This window comes from Fukomys damarensis, unplaced genomic scaffold, assembly GCF_012274545.1.
Source record: "Fukomys damarensis isolate Sample0158 unplaced genomic scaffold, DMR_v1.0_HiC HiC_scaffold_13, whole genome shotgun sequence".
NCBI lineage: Eukaryota > Metazoa > Chordata > Mammalia > Rodentia > Bathyergidae > Fukomys > Fukomys damarensis.
In genome coordinates this window covers 34889679-34912539 of record NW_022900925.1, presented here as the reverse complement: position 1 = coordinate 34912539, position 22861 = coordinate 34889679, and the positions used below count along the sequence as shown (strand labels likewise).

At 47.7% G+C, this 22861-nt stretch overlaps 1 protein-coding gene across 1 annotated transcript in view; it reads right to left on the bottom strand.

Annotated features, from left to right (window-relative positions):
* Positions 1–22861, bottom strand: part of Skap1 (src kinase associated phosphoprotein 1) — a 231336-nt gene that overhangs the window by 169703 nt on the left and 38772 nt on the right. The window lies entirely within an intron of this gene.

The following is a 22861-nucleotide window of genomic DNA, read 5'->3' as shown; positions in this document are numbered from 1 at the left end:
CACCTTGTGGCTGAACATCCCAGTAGTACCTGAAATGCAAGAGGAAAAAGCAGAGATAAGTCCAACCTGGGTTTCTTTTTTTTTTTTTTGAGACAGGGTCTCACTATGTAGTTGAGACTGACCTGGAACTCACTGTGTAGCCCAGGCTGGTCTCAAACTTGCAGCAATCCTCCTGCCTCAGCCTCCCAAGTGCTGGGATTACAGGTGTGCACCACCACGCCCAGCCGGGTTTCTTAATTTTGATTGACATCCAGCAGCTGCATAACTCCTAGGCCAAAAAGTGTGCTAAATAGTCAATTATTAGTCAAGTCCTAGTTTTGTCTGAGAAAAACAAGACTTGTCTTTCAGATATGAATCTGGTTTTTCCAGTACTGGGCACTGAACCTTCTGAGCTCTCTTCCTGTTCCTCTTTTTAAATTTTGAAAATTTTGAGACAGGGCCTCCTTAAATTACTGAATTGCTCAGGCTGGGGTTGAATTTATGATCCTCCCGCCTCAGCCTCCGAGAGTGCTGGGATTACAGGCAAGACCACTGGGCTTTGGAAGGTTCTTCTGTACCTCCCAGTGCCTGTGACTTAACGGTTGCAAAGGTCCCCGGAGGAAACTTCACTGCAGCCGTTTCTCCCCAGAGTGCTACGAGCCAAGCCGGACAGTCCTTTGCTGAAACTGTCCCGGTTGTTATGACAACCCCATCCCAGCCCCCTACCCACCCACACCTGACGCTCTTACACCTGAGAGCTTCGAACAGTGGGCTCGGGCTGCTCTCACAACGCCCACGCCCAGACTAACAAGCGGGGTGGCCGGTCTGCACTGTGTCCAGGGTCAGTGCCACACGCCCAGTACCCACAAAAGCCTACCCCACTGTGGCTCCTTACTTCCGGGAGCCTTCTGTTAGCCTCTGTCGATGTTCCCCTCTCCTGTATCCCGATCTCTTCTCCACTTGGTCCTTTGTACCCATGTCTTTGCCTACCTAGGAATAAAGCAGCCTCCCTCGGCCCCTTCCCGGTGTCACAGTGAAACGGCGCCATCCACGCCGGCACGGTGTCCTCCCGTGAGGACAAGGGTCACTGTGCCTCCCTTCTCACTTCGGCTACACAGCGGCTTCATCGCCATGAAACACAATGAGTATTTTCCATCCTCATCCTGGCCTCTCGAGAAGGTACACCTGACTTCCACCTGCACCAACTTCTTTTTTTGGGGGGAGGGTGGTTTAAGACAGGGTCTCAAACTCTCAGTGATCCTCCTGCCTCAGCCTCCTGAGTACTCGGATTACAGGCACACACCACCATGCCCATCACAGACGCTCAGGGAAAGGCCTACAAAATGCAGGACCGAAATGGGGCTGGCTCTCTGAGGAACATCAGTCCGGTGAGTGTCTAGGTCATGTCTTGTCTGTGCAAAATAAAACTGAAAACGGACAGAGTTCAGTAGGGAGGACGTTCCCGTGATTTGGAGGCGATTATGAGAGAAGAAGAGAAGAAGGGAGAAGACGTTTGACGGCCATCTTTCCTCCTCTCTCTCCTCCCCAGAGCAGTCCCAGGCTGACAATGAGCGAGGGGAGACGGCAGGAGGAGCAGAAGGCTTTGCCCTTCGCGGGGAAGAGGCAGAGACGGGAAAGGAAGGCCGGACCGTGGGCGGAGGCGTGTGCGCTCCAGTGGCCCAGCCGGCTGCCGAGGAGCTGTGCGCAGCAGAAGCGGGAGTCTCCCCCCGGCAGTCGGTGCCGCTTCTCCTCACACAAAACCTTTCTGTAAAACCGCTAACCAAGCAAGTCATCCAACGGTGATCTTCTGCTATTTCCATCCTTTCTTGGGGCTTTTCCGTGGCTCCTGATGCCTGTCATTACCCGACTTCGAATTAAATAGAAATAGAGGGCCGGGGATTTAGCTCAGTGGTTCCGGTGGCCGCCTTGCAAGTGCAAGGTCCCAAGTTCTATCTCCAGCATGGTGCTAGGGGCTAGCGCGCGCGCGCACACACATGTACACACACGCACACACACACGCACGCACACACGCCCAAGCCTCCTTCCATGTTTACCATGGCAACGGGAGGCGGGGCTTTGCCAACCGATGTTATTCTCGCTCACTGGGCCAGATGAAAAAACCAAGCCGTGCAGTAGCAGCTAAAAGGCCAAGCCTAGGCCCCTTGTCAAACAGGGTAACATTCGTTATTGATGATTTCAGCCTCTCTCGTGCCTTCCCATCCCGCAGTCCCCACTGCAACCTACTTCCGGTTCCTGTCTACTGGGCTCCGGTTTCTTATTAGCAGAAAGATGCGTTGTAAATCCGTGTCGTAAGAAGGCTGGCTACAGAGAAATGACTCAAATATCAAATAAGTATCACAGGAAGCAGCCGGGCTGATACTAACAAAATCTGCTTCTCTCTCAATAATAGGGCCATTAAGTTGTCAAACTTTCAGTTATAAAATGAACGAGCGCCGAGGATCTACTTCCCGTCCGCCTGGTGACCATAGCTGATAATTCCGAATTACGTACTTGAGATCCGCAGATCAAGCGTTCTCAGGGAAGAGTAGCCCGGATGGAAGGCGTGTTTATCAGCTTGGTTGTGATAATCATGTTACCGCGCATTATACATCGGGCCACATGGTACATTCTAAAGACACGTGATTTTTTTTTCCAGGTAAACAAATATTTCTGCTAATAAAAACCACATTTACAACCATGGGGAGAGCAGGCGCATAATGTAGGACATGGTTTCCTTTCTTTTCTCCCTCCTTTTTTTTTTTTTTTTTTTTTTTTTTTTTTTTTTTTTAAGACAGAGTCTCACTATGTAGTTGAGACGGACCTGGAACTCACTATGTAGCCCAGGCTAGTTTCGAAGTCCCAGTGATCCTCCTGCCTCAGCCTCCCGAGTGCTGGGATTACAGGTGTGCGCCACCATGCCCAGCTCTCCCTCACTTCTTGAAGGTCTTGATCTTGCCATGTGAAACACATCCAGTATCAGACACCATCCTGTCGTGTTGAGCACACCCATGTCCTAGCGTGTTCCGTGGAAAGAGGATTTTGCACCAGAGAACGCCACGCTCTCCAGGAAGTGTGTGGTCACCTCCTGCCAACGTCTTCCGGTTCTTGCCTTTCACTCTGAAAAAAATTCTTTAGCCAGAGAGTCTAAGAAGCCTGGAACTAGATATTTTAAACCCAAACTCAGAGGCTGCTGACGTAAACTGAAGAAAAAGCACAAAAATGCACTCGGGGAGAGCTGTTTGTCCTCGGAGCCTCTGAGAATTTCCTATCGGGCCTGTGCGGGGAGATAACGGACACTTCCTTAATCTGCTGGTGAGGCCCCAGAGCACCTCCGGAAGGAAGGGAAGCTGTCACTCCGCTGTCCCCAAGCCGCCGCCCCATGTCAGCATCGTGTAAGACTTAAACAAGCAGACAGGAACCGCTGCGTGGTCCTGAGGCTGACGACTCCTCATTTTCCAGCCAAATGAGCCACGGTGCTTCGGATGACAGACAGAGGAGGCTCAGACCTCACAGTGCTGAAGCCGCCTCGAATCGAGTCTTGAAATTTTTGAGTTTAGTGATGTTGAAGACCCAGTTTGCTATTTGTGTTTTTAAATTAAAGATATTGTTAGCTGAGATTTAGTTTAGGTACAGCAAATATATAGTTTGAAAATGAGGTCTTGCAAATGAGGCAGTCTAGCAACTGGTTTCTGAACATCTCTTTGGGAAGAAACAGAGAAGGAATGTCTCAAAAATATATCATATATATTATATTATATATATTATATATTATATAAAACACTCATCAAAAGTTGTCTTTCTCTAAAGACAGTTTACTAGTCTACTTTTGTTTCATTTTGTTTTTTGACAGAGGGTCTCACTATGTAGCCCAGGCGGGCCTCGAACTCGCAGCAATCCTCCTGCCTCAGCCTCCCATGTGCTGGGACTACAGGCTTCATCGCCACACCCAGTTAGACAGTTTACTATTCTAAAAGAATCCAGTCACGCAGACAATGCACACGTGTGAAATGTTTTCTACGGCATGCTCTTGGTTTAGCGCCAGGGGTAAAATACTGAGAAAATAGGTATGGCCCATCCACAAATATATATCATTATCTTTAACCCTGCAAACACACTCTTCTAGATTACTGCTCCAAGCTCACAGGGTATGTTAGTGGATTTCTGTTTCAGCTGACTTCAGGGAATTCATAAACTACCTAACATTGGTGAAAATGGTATGTATTTTCTGTTCCTTTGGTACCAGGGATTGAACTCGGGTCCTGGCGCTTGCGAGGCAGGTGCTAGGACCACTGAGCTAAATCCCCAGCCTTCATAAATTTTATTATTGAAAACAACTCCCCCAGCCTCCCCGCATCCCCCAAAAGCGGTGAGGACCCACCTGATTAGCCCAATGGGGCCTTAACAGCATTATAAAAACAAGTACTCCAAAAGGCCAACATCTGTGATGCTATAAATCTAGGATGTCCGGATGAATTTTTTCTCACCACTAAAGTATTAAAAGCGTGATTGTACCTGTTACTGATGGAAACGTAAAAACATACTGTACCCTCTTGGTAAAACAGCCGCCGAACAAAGCCAAAATCTCGACTTACGGATGCTGTGACGGGGCTTGGTTTTTGTGTGGCCCCTTCCGCCCCCACCTCCCTGTCTCCCCGGGTCGGTTCTGGGTCACTCCGGCATCAGAAATGGGACTTTGGGACTCAAAGGGGGTGCCTCGTTGACTGCGATGGACAGTGGACAGGACCAGGAAAGCCTTGCAGTTGATCTACGTCCAGGGAAAGGACTTTGGTGAGCAATGACTGGTGTGGATGATTCAGACATCTCTGAACCTCCTTTCTCACTTGGAAAAAGTCACACGGATCTTTTTTTTTTTTTGGCACTGGGGATCGAACTCAGGACCTTGCGCTCCTGAGGCAGGCAGTGGAATCACTGAGCTAAATCCCCGCCCAGAGTCACACTGATTTTAACAGTTTCCCCTTACCTTACAGAAGGGATGGGCAAGGGGCCATGGACCCCGCCAGACACATCCGAGAACAGATCTGGGAAGACAGCGCCCTCTGGTGGAAGTCTCGACCCAGGGGTCTGGGGTACCAGACAGGCAGCAAATGGGAATCTCTCCGGGGGGTCAGTGGTCCTCCAGCCCCAGTTCCTTTAGTGCCATCCAAGGTACAAGACCTAGTGCCTATCTACAGTCTGGTCAGAAATATCAGATATCCGCTGGGTGTGGAGGCGCACGCCTGCACTCCCAGCACTCAGGAGGCTGAGGCAGGAGGATCTCTGTGAGTTCGAGGCCATCCTGGGCTACATAGTGAGATCTTGTCTCAAAAGAAAATCAACAAGCAACAGTCTCTAATACTGACAGGATAATTCATGACTCCTCACCCCAGAAATTTTAAAGTCCATTCCAAGATGATGAATAAGAAGATAAATTAAACATTAAGAGGAGATTAAATAAAACTTTACTCATCACTAGAGCCCTGTAGACTATTTCCGCTCTTTTGAGGTCCTAGGGATTGAACTCTGGGGCACTCTGCCACTGAACTGCATACCCACCCCTTTTTGTTGCTCAAACTGGCCTTCCACTTGAGATGCTCCCGCCTCAGCCTCCCAAGTAGCTGGCTTGCTTTTCTTTAAAGATAGCAGTGGCTGCTGTGATCAGTGTGGCAGAGCTGTGCAGCATGTTTGGGAGGGAAAGAGGCTGGGAGGCAGTTGAAGGAGTTATGAGGAAGCAAAAGAAGGCAGAAGGCAGGAGAGATTTGACCCCATGCTTGGGGCCAGGCTGGGTGTAGACATCCTAGAGCCAAGCAGGAGACGCCTTTCGGTTCCAGACCTGTGTTGGAGAAAACGAGGCGCCTCTCGCACACAAAGAACTCAGCCGACTGCCGCATTTTAAGGCCCTGGCTCCTCCCCTACCATTTGGTTAGAGTCTGTGCTTGGGCCTAATTTTGCTCTAGTTTTTGCAGCTGCCAGTGTGATTAGGGAATGACCCACAGCTGTGTGAAGGGGCGACGCTGGCGGACTTTGTACCCGGAAAGTTGTCTAAGGCCATTTGATCTGGCCCTCACTTTACGTATGAAAAACTGAGGCGCAGAGAGGTTATCTGGCTACACCGGGCGTGTGTAGAAGTCCATGCTGTGAGGCCACCTCGGTTTATCTTGTGCAGTGTCAGGGGCCAGTTGCAAAAGGTGATATTCGCTTGAAAATGAGACTTTTGAAAGAAAAAACATTCAAAATTTACTCCTTGGATAAACTCTTTTCAGCTGTCAAGCTTTGATCTTTTGGGTAATGAGCACCATCCTATTATTCACCTGAGAACAAATGTTTTATATATATATTTAAATGTAAGGCAGGCGCAGCGGCACACACTTGTAATCCCAGCTACCCAGGAGGCTGAGGCAGAAGGATGGGAGACCTACCTGGGCAACTCGGCAAGACCCTGCCTCAAAATTTTAAAAACAAGGCGGGGATGGAGGCGTGGCTCAGAGGGGGAGCAGCTCTTGGTCCAACGCCCAGGGTCACGACCACGAACAGACCTGAGGATCGGCTACCGGCCTCCAATCCCAAGGCGCAAACACATCCTGGGTAGCTGCGTCCCCGAGGGCTCCGATGAGCTAAAGAAGCGAGCTGGCGGGGAGGGGAGCGGACAGGAGGGTCGCAGGGAGGCCAGGACGGCCCGGAGTCGTTGTGAGGCGGGGCGGACACTGGGAGGCCTCCAGAGCAAAGACAGGAGGGTTTGCGGGGACGCGGAGGCGAGAAACCGCTGGCCAGGGCTGAGCACGGCGCCTGGGCCCACCGTAGGCGAATAACCAAGGAAAAGCGGTGGGAAGCCGGAGCGCCCCGTTTCTGTGACTGCCTGGGGATGGGCTTGGGCTCCCCTCGGTGCGCACACCCCAGCCCGTCCATCCCCGTGTCCCCCACCTCAACAGATGACACAGGTTGACATCGGGTGACGCCTCCACCTAAAACCGAGTGGCCCTTGCTTCTCTGTCACTGCGTCCGTCCGTCCGTCCTCCAGTCACCCAGGGCCGCTCCCAAAGGACCCTTCTGCTGCAGAGGCCCCGAGACCCGGCAGGCCGGGCGGTGCTGCCGCCAGTGTGGATCCCGAAGAGTGCCCGCCGGCTGTGCAGAGGGGCTTTGATCTCCACCCTTCCGTGCCACCGCCTCTCCCGGCAAACCCGGGGTGCTGGCTTTGGGGCACCCCTCTGCCTGTGACACTGCACACCCCTTTGACAGCACAGGGTGACCCCCTGAGCCCTGGAGAGAGGCAGAAATACCTGCTCGCTAGTCGGAGGCAGCCAGGGTTGTCCGGGCCATGGGAGAAGGTAGAGGAATTTCAGGGAGGGGAGCAAGAAAAGTTCCAAATTTATTCCAAATAAGATGGGGGGGGGCTTCATTTTCTTCTATGATACAGAAAAGCAAGAGGAAAATGGGAGAAGAGACAAAAAATAAGAATGCTCTCTTTTATTAAAAAAGAAAAAGAAAGAGCCGGGCATGGTGGCTCACACCTGTCATCCCAGCACTCGGGAGGCTGAGGCAGGAGGGTCGCTGTGAGTTTGAGACCAGCCTGGGCTACATGGTGAGTTCCAGGTCAGTCTCAACTACATAGTGATATCCTGTCTCAAAAATAAAATAAAATAAAAAAAAGAAGGAAGGTAAAGACATCTTATCCGAACAAAGCATTTCCTTCCTGCCAAAGACTGGAGACTGACCGCGAGATGACCGGCGAAAATATACTTCAAAAGACAGGACTGACTACACATCGCAGTGGCAAGAATCCAATATATAAATACAATCAATTTGTTTCCTCATTAAAAGCTTGCATGAAGAAAATGATTCAGTATGAAGGCTAAAGCCACTGACACAGATTAATTGAAAAATAACAGCAGAACCCTAATTAAAGATGTAATGCTATTTCACTCATTCACACGGCACCAGAATCGGACTAAATAAATCGAAACAGAATCTACAAGGCAGGTTTCTATCGATAACCACTCAAAGAAGGGTAACAAAGGGTTGAAATCTGCAGAAAGACTTCTGTTTTCACGCGTACACTTTCGGTTAAGACCCGAGACACGCGCGGGATGGATCGCTTTTCGATTATGTCATAGTTTCCCCAAATTCTTATCCACCTGCTCACTTAGACTAGTGCCATCGCCTGCAACCTCACTTTTCTCCTTTACTGTACAAGATTCTACACTTAAAGGCTCGCACCCCCTTATTGCTTTCTCGTTTTGAGTTTTATCTTTATTAGATGTGTGCCGTACGTAACGACTGCACACCCACCCCCGGTGCTGGAGAACAATCACACATCTCTGCTCTTTCGTCATCCCCTTCCCCTCCCCTCTCTCCTCCCTTTATCTCTTAGTCTCTTCCCTTTTGCAAAACATCAATCTCCCTGTGTCCTACTGTCTATCTTTTATTTGGCCCTTTAATTTAAGTGCATTTGGGATTTCTCCTATGGCAGAAACCACGCGCTATTCAGGCTTGTGTGTCAGATTTAGTTCACTTAACATGATGATTTCTTTGTACAGAACCTACAGTGGTCAGAGTTACACTCTTAACACATCATATTAGTTGTCCAAATCATAAAGAACGGAATGAACTTTGAACTAAAGGCTAATGGCTATGCAACAGTCCTGTGGCCAGTGATTCGACCACTATCAACCACCCAATCCCAGGACTTCTGGTTCTGCCCCTCTTTGAGGGATTCTCCATATTTAGAAATGTCTCGAGATGTTGCCAGGCAGTGTATGAAATATTTTCATCTTCTCATCCCAGAAGCAAGTTAGGCTGAACTGCTATCACATACCAGGAGGTTCTACTCTCTGCTGTCATAAACGTTCCTATTATCCCTAATCATGTTAAAAGTCTCCCTTCCCCTCCTCCTATTTTCCTTCCTCCTCCTTCTAACCAGCAACCTCTACTCACACTTCCCAGTAAAACAACTCTTCCTTCTCTTTCACTGTTAAAATTCCATTGAAGCTGGGCGTGGTGGTGCATGCCTGTTATCCCAGCACTTGGGAGGCTGAGGCAGGAAGATCACTGTGAGTTCGAGACCAGCCTGGGCCCCATAGTGAGTTCAAGGCCAGCCTGCACTAGATCGAGAGACCCTGTCTCAAAAAGAAAGAAAAAAATCTGTTGAAAAGCAAAGTAATCTCTCCCTATCCCCACCAAAACCCTGGAGTCTTTCAACAAGGAATTTTCCAGGTCTGCCTGGTCCTGACACTCTTTTGGGGCCTAGAGGAATCATGAATTCCTGAAGCCCACCCCAAACCTAGTGAGTTACTAGCTCCCAGTTGGGGGTCTAGCAATAAGATCTCCTGGCAATCCCCGTGAGGGGCAGATTTGGAAAAGGCAATATAAAATAGATATTTTACTAATCAATGATTGCCTGTGAGAAACTTTCTAACTAAGGAAGGCCCCTGTCCCAATGCAAACTATTCCCAAAGTCAGCCTCTGAGTGTTTGGGCCTTAGGACGTATTTCCTAATAAGGGGCAGAGGTAAGTTATCTGGAATAGCTTAAGAAAGAAATCTAGTGAATCTTGATAGCAGATTTGAAGTAATAGTGAATAGGGTCTTTACATTTACAAGTTAATTTCATTTCAAAAGTCGAAGCATGGGCCAGGGATTCAGCTCAGTGGTTCCACCAACTACCTCACAAGATAAGGACTCAAGTTGATCCCTGGTACCCAAAACAAACCAATAAAAAGTTGGAAGCATAAAGCCAGAGTTTACAATACACAGTAAAACCTCAGATTAGGAGGAACTTGTTCCACGAATGTTCTGCAAGACGAGTAAATGCTTCTAATAAATTCTAACCCAGTAAACAAGCGCTGTCTTACACTACGAGTAGCACGTGATGCTGAATGTCACATGATCACAACGAGCCAATGACCCTCGTCTCGTTCACACCAGCCACGAAGGTTTTCAAAGGCAAGTCCATTTTTAATTTTTATTATTTTGTATTACATTATAGTTTTGTCGTCGTTTCTATGCGAATACTTGGGGGTTGTGGAATGAACCATCTGAGTTTCCATTATTTCTTATGGGGAAATTTGCCTTGACGTGTAAGGGCTTCGGATTACAAGCGTGCTTCCAGGGGGAATTGTGCTCGTGAACCAAGGCTGCACTGTGTTTTCCACTGGACGTAAAGTTTAGAAACAAACACCGACCTGCACACACGAGTTATGTGCAGTGTTTTACATACCAGTGAAGGCTCCATAAAGCTGGAAAATAAAGCTAAGTCTGGGCAGGAGATTAGAGTGCTCTTATTTCTCGGGGTACAGGAACACAGGCAGCTTTTGATGCTTGCCACGGCCAAGCCACGAAGACTCCACCTCCATGAAGACTTCCTGCAGCCCACCAGCCACAAGCGATTTCCTTCTTGGGCTTTTCTGGCGCTCTCTGCTGAGCTTTACTTACCTGTGTGTGCTCTTCCACGGGGTGGTAAGCTTCACGGGAACTTTAGTTGAGCATCTACTATGTGGTGCATACTATGTGAGGCCCTTGTAGGCGTACAACAGGGACGCTAGACGGACAGCACACTGTACAATCACTTGGCTTGTCCTGTCTAAAAATAAACTGCAGGAGGACTGGGTTTGTGCTGTGTTCACTACAAAAATGTTTCACACGCAGTGTACACTCAATAAACTTGGGTTGAACCTCTGAAGGAACTGGCAGTGTTCACCTTTTTCTGAAGTAATTAAGCCTCAATAAGGACCCTTGCCTCATAGGCACATAGCCTGGGTTCAAATCCCAACTTCAGAACCTAATTGCTGCGCGAATTGAACAACTGATGACGAATTAAATGAGATAATTTGCTTAAAGTCCTTGACACTGGGCCTGGTACATGTCTAATAAACAGTAGCTGCGACTGTAATTATTTTGAAGTGTTTACAGTTAATGTTCTTGCGAGAAATCCGCACAATCACCACAGACAAAGATATTGCAGAATTTTTACTATTTTTCTGCTAGGGCCGCTATTATGCTCTGCAGTTGCCCTGACTTTCTTCATCCTGATTTTGCATTTATTTTGCTGTTTTCTTAAGATTTTTTTTCCTCCTCATACAGACACTGTTTTGCAAGTCTGTGTTTGGCTCATTTCTCTGTTTATAACTCAAGGAATCAGAAATCATGCTAAAGCCAGTTGTATTGCCACCACCAAAATGCCAAATACAAAGATAACATCCAGTGTTATCGTGTACATACTGGTGAGTTTCCTCTGAATTTCTGTCTTAGGTAGTGTTGCCTACCCAGGGGAAGTGCATTGATGACCATTTCTTTCCTCTGAAGTACTGTAGTCAGCTGATCATGAACTTCCTGTCTGGACAGGAAGTGTGTCATTCATGATGACAGAAGATCTTCAGGTAGCCAATGTAGAAAAAAGACTATGACTGTAATTGTTAAATTGTGGAGTTAACAGACTCTCAAGCTCTAAGGCTTCCTCTTATGCTGCTCTGTGTGCCTAGCACTGTGCACTGCTGGTTTGAGAAACGTATTGGCCTTTGAATTTCCTTAGTGCAGCCATCTTAACTAAAAGTTAGAAGGCAAATCACTAAATGGGCCAAAGCTTGTGACCGAACAGCCACAATCTCTTAAGCCTCTCAGTGAATTTTTATTTTAAAAGGGAGTGTTAAGCCCAACCGAATCTCTAAAATGGTGAAATTCCAGGCACGCAGCAAATTGAAACCAAACAATTCAGACCTCCAAAGAGAGCTATCTGTAATCAAGGGCTCCATGCTGTCGCCATCCATGAGCCTGGCCGCTCGTCCGTCCACGAACTGCTTGGAAAATAAGGATCTGTCTTACGCGACACTGTCTTGATCACCTGGCATCATGCCCAACATCAACAAATAGCCAACGCTTATTTGCGAAGTAAGTGATCTGCTTCCAGTCTGTAATCCTCACCCTGCTTTTAGTTGATTCAATTTCTCTTTATGACCAACATAAAAATCCATCATGGCAACTGATGTTTTGAAAAGGAGGAAGTGAGCGGTTTACTCAAGTGCCATCCCAGGGAAAGCTGTCCGGCAAATACAGATGCTTTTACTAAGTAGTCACACCGAGGGCACACGATCCTTTTCTGATGATGGATTCATCCTACGCCAGCTCTGTGCAGCTCAAAGGAAAAACATCTCAGACGTGGAAGTTGTCCCCAGTCAGTAGGGTATTTTAGAAGAATCGTCATAAAGAACTCAAAGGACTGCAGTGTTTCACGTGGCTTGACAACATTTCATTTTCATGTAAACTTAAACCCAGCATAAAACCCCTCCAAAGAGAGCTGTTTACCTGAGCTGAAGAGGCTCTGAGGGCACCGAAGGCACAATCAGAGCTGATTTCCTCTTTCCACATCTCTCCCTCTCCACCCGGAGCTAAATGCTCTCACTCTCGGGTCCTTGTCCCTTTTTAAAATAAGACTCTGATGTTAACTCGTAATAACTACACACATATTCATCGTAGAGAGAAAATACAAATAAAAGGAAGGACTTAAGACTCACTCAACTCCACTGGACAAAAATCATTCTCATTAACATTTTGCTGTATATTTTTTCAGTATGTTTTTTCTTCTGTGAGATTTTATGAGTTTTAAGATTACTTTTTCTCTTGGGGCTGGGGATTTAGCTCAGTGGTGCTGTTGCCTGCCTCACAAGTTCAAGGTCCTGAATTTGATCCGGCGGTACAAAACAAACAAACAAAAACCAGAAAAGAGTACTTTTTCTCTTATAGAATATCTTTTTTTTTTCTTTTCTTTCTTTCTTTTTTTTCTTTTTTGAGACAAGGTCTCACGTTGTTCAGGCTAGCCTTGAACTTACTGTGTAGCCCGGGCTGGCCTTGAACTCAAACTCATGGCAATCCTCCTGACTCAGCCTCCTAAGTGCTGGGATCACAGGTGTGCATCACCCGGCCCTCTTACGGTGTATCTTATTTGGCACCAATAAATCTTCCATAACATGGATGCTTAAGTGACCGTTCTGTATAAGTTAGTTCTTTTGACAGGCTGAAGGAGCAGAACAAATCAGAATGGGGGTGGGCTTGAGGTAGTGAATCGAAAAAAGAGCAGTCTGTGATGCTCCGGACACACTGCAGGAAGGCTAATGCTTAGCCGGTGACAGAGCAGACATGAGAAGACAGATTTAGGGTGAAGAATGGCAGGTCTTAACACGCCTCTAGCTCTCTGGGAGGTTAAGGTGGAAGGGCTGCAAGTTTGAGTCCAGCTCGTGCAGCTTACCTGAACGTGGTCTCAAAATAAAGGTCCAGAGACAGGGGATTCCAGAATTGGCTCAAAGCCCGGCAGAGGCATGAAGGATCTAGACTCTTCCCAACTTTCTGCTCTAACACCTCAAAGCAGAGTCGCGCCGTAAGGGACAGGGGGTCTGAAGTCTCCTCCTCACATCTGTGGCCCAAGCTGCGTCTTATATAAGCCTAGACCAACAGGGCTAGCTACTGAATAGTAAATTTTCAAATAAAGACAATCACCTGTTGCTATAAGGCCTAGTGTAGGATCTGAAAGCATCTTTGTAGAACATCTTCTCCATTCATTCTCCTCCCATCATCAAACCCCTACCACAGGCCAGCACCATGCTAAGCCTTTTTTGAAAAATTAATTAATTTAAAAATATATATATGACCATCCACTGCCTTTAAAGGGCTTAGCTCCAGAAATATTTCCTCTGAAAAAATAAATGTCAAGTGAATCTGGTGCCTGCCATATTAAAGCAGTGCATCTCGGATGTCAAGGTACCCACACAACATGCGCAACCTTGGGTTCTCGCTAACGTGCATTCTGAATCAGTGGAACCTCCTGCATTTCCCCGAAGTTTCCAAGAAAGGCCACTGTGGCCATACATCTCGAGTTTCAGGAGCTAAAAACAAGTGACAAAGATTTCTTGCTTTATCTTTTCTACTTACACCTCCCTCTAAGGTCCCGAGACTCTTTCGTTCCTTTCTTGCTAACCCTCCTCGCCATTTTTGAGTTTAAAAAAAGTCCATATGGGAGGCCGGAGAGGGAAGCCAGCAGCGCTCATGAGGGGCTTTTTCTTTGCGGCCACTCCTAGGTACGTGCCCTGCCAGGGTGGACATCTCCATCGGAGCGGGGCTCTCAGCATTGAGGAATCTGGGTGCAGCCAATGATTCTACTTTTGCCATGTGGCAGGACAGGACACTGGCTAAAAAAAACCCAAAACAAAACAGTAACTGCTCTCAGCTCTCCATTCATCTCCTTGTTAAACGAATCCTTCAAAGAGTTCTTTCCGTGAAAAGCTCCACAGGCTCCTTTTGCATCACAGAGCAAATGATTTCTCTGGCCCCAAGATTCCCTAACGGAAAGTGTCTCTTCCCTCGGCCACACGTTCTCCCGCCCCCGCCCACCACGGAGACATTACCATCTTTCAACACATCCTCCGTGCCCCGTCGTCTCAGGGCCTCCTTTCATTTCCGCACATCTAATAATTTCAAGATAAGGACAGGAAAACCAGCTCTGGTTCCGTGAACTTCTGTCGGGAGTGCTTGAGAGACCGTCCTAATCTCCCCCACACAAGCTCCACTGATAACGTTTACGGCAGCGAGGCCAAAATGATTTTCTGCCACTTTCAATTCGAGTTCAATAAAAGAATCGGGGCTCTGTTTCTAACCTCTGTCATTTTTAATACCATAAAATGACTTTAAAAATGTAAAATTGAGTTCCGTTCCCTACTGGACTACCAATCTCATATTAGCTTTCCTTTTATCGAATTTATGAGAAAAGTCAGAAATTGCTTTTCTTTGTCAAAAAAGTCAAAAATTTCAGGATCTGCTGGGCAGAAGGTTTGAATTGAATTTCAGCCTTTAATAATTGCTGGCCCAGAAATTCTCAAGAAATATAAAAGTTAGCAACTTTTTGTTAGTTATATCTGAAATAACACACTGGTGAATTATCCCACAGTTCAGTCATCCAAAAATACTAAGTTTATTCCTGGAAAACCATCTTTCTAAAAACCCACAACAATGTATTATTACATTTCCACACAAGGAGTCTGCAGTTTTCTGAAACCACAGTAAAGGAAGGCCACAGTTTCTAAACTGTGAAGTTAAACCAGTCACATATTTTTCGCAACAGTATATTATGAAAATGTGAAACATGCACAGAACTGGAAAGAACAGCCTTCCCTACCCACAACCTAGGCTCTATGATTCACGTTCTGCTACATTTACTTTTTCATGTATCCATCCATCCACCCACCCATCCTGCCTGTTATTTTGGGGAATAAAATACCGCATGATAATTAACTTTAATATTTGTTTACAGTTTTTTGTTTGTTTTTTTTGAGACAGGGTCTCACTGTGTAGTTGAGACTGACCTGGAACTCACTATGTAGCCCAGGCTGGTCTGGAACTCACAGTGATCCTCCTGCCTCAGCCTCCTGAGTGCTGGGATTACAAACCTGTACCACCACGCCCGGCTGTTGTTTACAGTCCTTTTAAACCAATCATCTTTTGAAAGAAACCATTTCATTTTTTAAAAAAATGTTTGGCTAAGTGAACTAAGTAACGAGTTGGAAATTCTAAATCCTAGTCTTGTGTGATTTCTGTTCCTTTGAATAATTCTTTTTTCCCCCAGTCCATGTCTGAGGCACACAACGTCTGCGCTCCTTGTAGGAAGTCGGTACAGGTACGCAACACCTCTCGATTCCTTTTGTCACCCAACCCCCTTCCCTCCTCCTCCGTCTTCTATCCCCTCGCCTCTGAGGAGGATCCATCTCCCCGCTCCCTGTTGCCCTTCTCTTTCACCCTTTATTTACGCTTTAGGTTTCTCAGGTAAAGGGAAACCACGTGGCACTTAAGCTTAGACGTCTGCCTCACTTCGCTTAGCTTTACGCTTAGCTTTACGGTCTCCAGGTGCATCCGCCTTCCTGCAAATCACTCACCTTTATCCCTCCACACAGCAGGGCTCTCCTGTGTGCATTTTATCACATTTTCTTTATCCACGTTCATACCAGTTCTCTCATCAACAAACGAGCATTTGGTAGGTGCCGCAGAAGCCTCAATTCAAAATGTAAAATGCACCTTGTGGTTCTGGCAGGATTCACCAATGACAGCCATTCATTAACCTAACAGAGAAACACCTAACTGGAGATTATGTAGCTTTTTTGTAATTTATACTTCAGCACTTCACAAACTCAAGCCTGACTGAGTGTTTACATTTAATCACCGCGTATCTTCCAGTAGCCACACGGTGTCCACCACAGAACCATTTGGGGTTTAGAGTGTTTAAGACCACATCACTCAAAATGGTGGTGGTGGTGGTGGTGGTGGTGGTGGTGGTGGTACAGACAGAGTCTCACTATGTGGCCTCAGCTTGGGGTGATCCTCCTGCCTCAGCCTCCCAAGTGCTGAGATTATAGGCGTGCAGCACCACAGCTGGCTCTATGGGGCAACAAAGCACTGGGATCCAGCCGGAGTTTCCTGGGCTTTGCAGCGCTGTGGGACCGCTCGCTGGTCAGAAGGGCCCATTACCGTCCGGCTACAGGGAGAGCTAGACAGCTACCCCTTCCTTTGTGTGCTGTTTGTCACCGATGTTTGTCTTTGGGATGGGCCTGGGAATGCGAACCGTTAAAGCCCACCGGAGACAGCTACCCCTTCCTTCGTGTGCTGTTTGTCACCGATGTTTGTCTTTGGGATGGGCCTGGGAATGCGAACCGTTAAAGCCCGAAGAATCAAAGCCACTGTGCGGCACTCAGAAGGTTTTGAAAGAAATGTGAAGAAACAACATCGACCTGGGGCCATAGGGCCTCCCGAGCAGCTCGGCGGTTGGTGTATAAAATATTCCCACGGCCAGGGCAGTGGCAACATCGCGCATGAACCAGAAACTAAAACCCCAACCTCTCGGGCCTCATTTCATCATCTGCTCTGCCAGCAACACCTGCCCGGGGACACAATTCGCTTGGTGTGGCCATGAACACCCGGGCCGGCCTCCTCTCGTTTCCAGCAGCAGTGTGTGGCAGAACAAAGCCCCAGGGAGATGAAATGTCCCGCCTCGCTCTCCGAATAAAAAACACAATCATGGCGACACCAGAAAAGAAATCAAGCGGAGGCGTCAAGGTTTGGTTGGTTATGAATGCTTTAAAACACACACACACACACACACAATAACCATTGCTTTGTTTTGCTTTTCTCCTATAATGATGTTTACATTTTTTGTAACGTTTGTTATTTGTTAAAAAAAAATCACTAATGGCATTGCGGGGTGGAGACCCAAAGAGGGGACAGAAGAGCAGCACGGGGTGTCCCCGAGTGACTCTGGGTCACAGGAACGCTCTGCCCACGTCCACCTGGGACAGACAGTGATGCCTCCGGGGCTGCCCCAGGAGCAAGGGGGGCGCAGCCACCACGGAGAGCCTGGCCAGCAGAGCCCGCACCAGGGGCTCCCAGAAACCAGGGACAGACAGACAGACGGATGTGGTGAGGCTAGGTCCGCGGGCCTTCTGCAGAGAGAACAGGACGGTGCTCGGACAAAGACCACCTTGGTGGAGCAGACTTAAAACCAAGGGCAAAGCAGCCAGCCATGGCGGGCTCGCCTGTCACCCCAGCACTCGGGAAGCTGAGGCAGGGCGATCAGGAGTTTGAGGCCAGCCTGGGCTACGTGGTGAGACCCTGTCTCGAAAAACAAACAACAGCAGCAGCATCAAGGGCAAAGCAAATGAGAGGAAGAGGAAGACGGTGGTTTCCCACAAACTATCTTTTCCAACATTAGGGATTAAGAACTTGCATATGCAGTCGATGGAAAAGCTCCAGGTGTGAGCAGCAGGCGCTCAGGGGTTGGAGAACAAGACAAATCCAGGTGAGTGGGTGACAGAAAAGCACCCAGGTGGCACTGATGACTAAATTCTATCAGAAGTAGGGCCGGGGATTTAGCTTAACGGTTCGGAGGCCTGCCTTGCAAGCGCAAGGACCCGAGTTCAATCCCTGGTACAAAAAAAAAAAAAAAGAAAATCTATCAAAAGTAAAGCAAACTTCTGTGATCTCACTACACAGTTAAGGAGAAGTGCCTGGATTGTAAAAATATTCTAGCCGGGCGTGGTGGCACATGCTTGAGATCCTAGCACTCAGGAGGCTGAGGCGGGAGTATCTCTGTGAATTTGAGGCCAGCGTGGATGACATAGCTAGATCCTGTCTCAAAAAATTGATTAGTCAATTAATTAATTAAAACAAAATAAAAATTCTAAAGGTTTAGCTCCACCTTCAAGGATGCAGGCTCAGCTAATTCACATTTCAAATTTCCTTTTCACTCTTGACAGACCACACTTAAGGAGCTCTTGTTGGAGGTGGGCGGTATTCGGAAGAATTGGATATGACCTAGTTTTTTGTTTTGTTTTGCTTTGTTTGCAAGGGAAATAATGATGGTCTTACAATGAATTTCCCTAAATGTCACTCTAAAATCTTAAAGCTCTGAAGTTAAAATATCATGACCACAGTTTTACCACTGGGTATTTATTCTGAGCCACCATAGATCCTGCTCGGCATTTATCACAGAGAAAAATTATCTAAGAAAATAGTGTCCACTTTTCGATTCAACATTTAAAAAGAAACAGATTTCTTCACTCAAACTTTTTAAAAGTTCACCTTTACTTGGCATGGAAATATTATTATATATCAGAATGCCTATAAGAAGTATTTATTTTATGGGATACCTGAGGGAGAAGTTTCTACTCACTAATGCTGCCGCAGTATTTCAGAGTGAAGACAAAGAAAACAATCAGTTAACCTTGGAGCTAGTAGCAAATCCAAGAGAACTTCACAGGTGAAAGAATAAACAAAATAATCATCGTAAAATTAAAGAGAGAGTTATACATTTCAAGGCTGCTTTGAAAAGACAGAGACTTGCCATAAAAGAATCCATAATCCTTTCCAGGCTTTAAAAACTAAGCCAACCAATGATAGTTAGTAAGACCAATGCAGGAGGCTGAGGCAGGAAGATCTCAGAGAGTTTGAGGTCAGCTGGGGCTACACAGTGAAGTGAAGGCCAGCCTGTACTGCATAAAGACCCTGTCTCAAAAAAAAAAAAAAAAAAAAAACAACCAATAAATACAATCCCTCACACAGAGAGAGAGAAATTTACAAAAAATATTTAACACAGTTGGACATAACAGAAGACCAGTACAGAAACGCGGCACATCCATAGCTGATCAATTGAGAGATGACCCTGAAGTTGTTGTGGGCTTTGCTTTGCTCCCTTTTATTTCAGGATGGGAGGCAGGGATGACATTGAAAAAGAAAGAAATGAACTACTGACCTCATTTTTTTTTTCTGATACCAGGGATCGAACTCAGGACCTTGCACTTGTGAGGCAGGTGCAGTGCCACTGAGCTAAATCCCGGGCCCCAGAAATGAACTATGAACCTTCAAAGTGTGGTCAGATTATTGCTACAACTTTTGAGGTTCTTAGAGCCATTTAAACTTCGAGGATTGCACTGGTCTTTCTGACTCCTTTTTCCCTTGATTGGCACTAAAACTCCACTACAAGTAGCAAAATTAAAGGAGAGAGAGGGAGGTCATGAGCAAGTCTCTGAACTTCGGAGTGACAGAAATGTACCAAGATTTTCTTGCTGGGCACATTGATTTGAATGTTTTGGGAGGTTTTTGTTTGTTTGTTTGTTTGTTTGTTTGTTTTTGAGACAGGGTCTCACTATGTAGTTGAGACTGACCTGGAACTCACTATGTAGCCCAGGCTGGTCTCAAATTCCCAGGATCCTCCTGCCTCAGTCTCCCAAGTGCTGGGATTACAGGCATGCGCCACCACGCCTGGCTTATTTTGAGAGTTTTTCAGCTCAATACCTACTACTCAGGAAAAGTAAAACTATATAAGTAATGATGATAATATTTGCAACATAGTAGTTTCAGTTTGGGGGGGGTTGGGTTTAGGTTTTTTGAGACAGCATCTCACCATGTAGGCCAGGCAGCAGCAACACTCCTGCCTCAGCCTCCCGAGGGCTGGGACCACAGGCGCTCCTGCTGCACGCGTGAGGAACCGTGGGCGCTTGGGTCCCGGTGATACATGGGGAGCCCGCCGGAGAGCCAGGGCGGCCTCAGGCTGCCTCGGTCCTGGGCGGCTCGGGAGAGCTCCGTGCAGACCCCGAAGCGGTGGCGACCACCGCTCAAGACATCCAACGCCACTAAGGGCTCAGGTCCTGGACTCGCACTCGCCGACATCGGGCTTTGTTTCGTCTTCCGTGAGAAACAGATCTCCCTTGGCAACTGCTTTCAAGCCAAAACTTAAAACAAGGCATTGGAGCTACGGATGCAGATGGGGTTTTGTTCTCAAGTCTGGGAAGACAGAAAGGCTGAGCAGCTGGGACTGAAAAACAGATGAGAAACAGACTTGGGGACACCTATGACTCCTCTGCCGGCACGCGGGGCATCGAAACAACAACCGCGGCAAGCAGTGCCTTCATGGACAGCAAATCCACAACGGGGGCAACCAGCGCTGAGTTCCGAGCCAGCCAGGAGAAACGGGCCCAAGGCCCCGGGTTTAGCAAGAACCGCAGGCCGGGCTGTTCTGAAGTCTCTTCACCTGTCCTGTCCAGCGGCGCAACACAGAGAAGGAATTAGAGGAACTGAAAAAAGGAAGCCTCAGGGCAGGAAGTGGTGAATATATGCAGTGTTCGCGTTTATCTAGAGGCCTCCCCAAACCATCTGCTGGAGACTTCTTATCTCCTCTCCAAATAAACCCCGGAACACCAAAGCACACGTTCACTTACCCTAAACAGTGTCGCTCCGACAGGACTAAAGATACAACGCCTAAAATTACTTGCAAAAATGATCTGCACGTTTCTCAGCCAGCGATGGTGAACGCGCAAGCTGGGCGATTTCCAAATGTTTCCTACCCCGCTTTCTGGAGGAGGAAATACAGCGGCCTCACAACCCAAGCTGGCATTTCCTCGGCTCTTAGCCCTGGGAAACCACCTGGTGTCAACAGATACAAACGCACTCTGCTGACCCCCAGGAAGGGGACAGTGTGGTGACAAGGCTGAAGGAGAGGGTTCGGGAAAACGAGGGTCACACGAGAGGGGTGACGCCCCGGGCGGGATGTCAGGCAGTTTCCACCAGCTCGCCCCACGGAAGTCTCCTCGCCCCAGCTTCCTGGCCGCTGTCGTATTTCTGGCTCCTCGTTCCCTCCGTGATCCGATCATTACGAAATTCTAAATAAAGTGTCATCTTTCTTGCAACAAATCAATGGACAGAAAGCTGCCCGGCAACAGTGGAGAGGTTTTCTAAAGCGCTGCCGATTATTTCTGAGTGACCTCCCCGCAGACCATGGAGAATGCTGGCCACGAACCAGGAGGCTTCTCTCCTCCGTGAGAAACGCAGCGGGTGTGTCTGTTTCTGTGTGTGCGCGTGTGTGCGCGTGTGCGCGTGTGTGCGTGTGTGCGTGTGCGTGTGTGCGAGTGTGCGCGCGTGTGTGCGTGTTTCAAAACAGAATTCACAAGCAATATCTGACTGTGGTCACCGGTTTGCCTTCGTCTAAGGTTGAAATTTAGTCTCTTCCCCGTGCTGATACCAAGACAGGAAAGGAACGGTTTCTCATGTTACCGTTGTCACAGTTTCTCCTGTTATAGTCGTCCCCGCAGGTGCTGTAACCCTGCTCCCGCATTCCTCACCAGCGCCAACACACCCACCATTACCTGTAGGCTCTCCCTGTGATACGGTTTACAACAACCCCGCCTTTATCCCTCACGCTACCCCTGCAGAACCCTAGGGCACAGAGGCAAATTGAGGAAAGCAAAAAAATTCTGTGGGTGACGAACGCGGCCTCCACGTACACAACGAAGCCTAAACCAACCCGCTAAGGGACTAACCTTGTGCAGAATTTTGTTTTCAACTCTCTTCCAGTCTACCAAAAAACGAGACACGCTATCCCTCCTCCTGCAGACAGCTCTGCTCTCCCGTATTCCTCTGTTTCCGAGCTGCAGGAGAAGCCGGGCCTCCACGGTCCCCAGGGCCAGGTCCAAGGGATGCTGAATCAACCAGGAGCAAAGATCGATTCAAATCCAGCAGGGCAGCCGGCGGGGTCCCTTCCCGTCCCGTAGGGGAACAGACTCTCTCTGTGGCCTTCCGGAGGGTAAACTCTCCCCCGTGGCTCAGGAGTTTCCACAAGGTTTTACAAGCAGAAGCTGAGAACGGCAGGTGACACAAATGAAACCCAGCCCCAAGAGCAGAGGCTGAGGTCTCAGAGCGAGCTTTCGGAGTCCCCTCTGAAAGGGATCAAACTCAGCCTCGACTTCTGTTCTGCTGCCACATTTCAAGCGAGAGGTAGTCAGGGCCTGCTACGGAAAAGGAAGATGCTGATTTCTTCTCCCCGCCCGAGCTGGGCGTCACTTATCAGACAGGTTCTCAACAGCACACATCAGAACAAGGCGAGCATTAAAAGGAGCTTAATTCACGTGAAATTTCAACTCCGTCCAGGACTAAAATACTCCCATCTGGTCAAAGAATCAAGTGGAAAAGTCTGCTTTGAGTTTTCTAATAAAGAAGGAAATGTGAAAGTAAAAACATAATTTGTTTCATCTGTATTCGTTGGTCTTCGTTCAACCGAGTTTTGTGCTAAGATCTGGTTCTTCGTTTTTGGTGCGGGGGATCGAACTTGGGACCTTGCCTTTGCGAGGCAGGTGGCAGAACCGCTGAGCTAAACCCCTGGCTGTTGGCTTCTACTTTGTGAGAAAAGCTTTTGATGTCCTGTATCCTGAGTAACAACTTTGACAATAACAACACACCATGTGTGACCCATTGTTATCCTATTACTTCGTTCTGAAATTTTATTTTTTCATAAAATAAAAAAGAAGAAAAAACACAATGAAAATGGCCTTACGCTGCCAAACACCCTCCCATTAGGACTTTGGACAAACATAA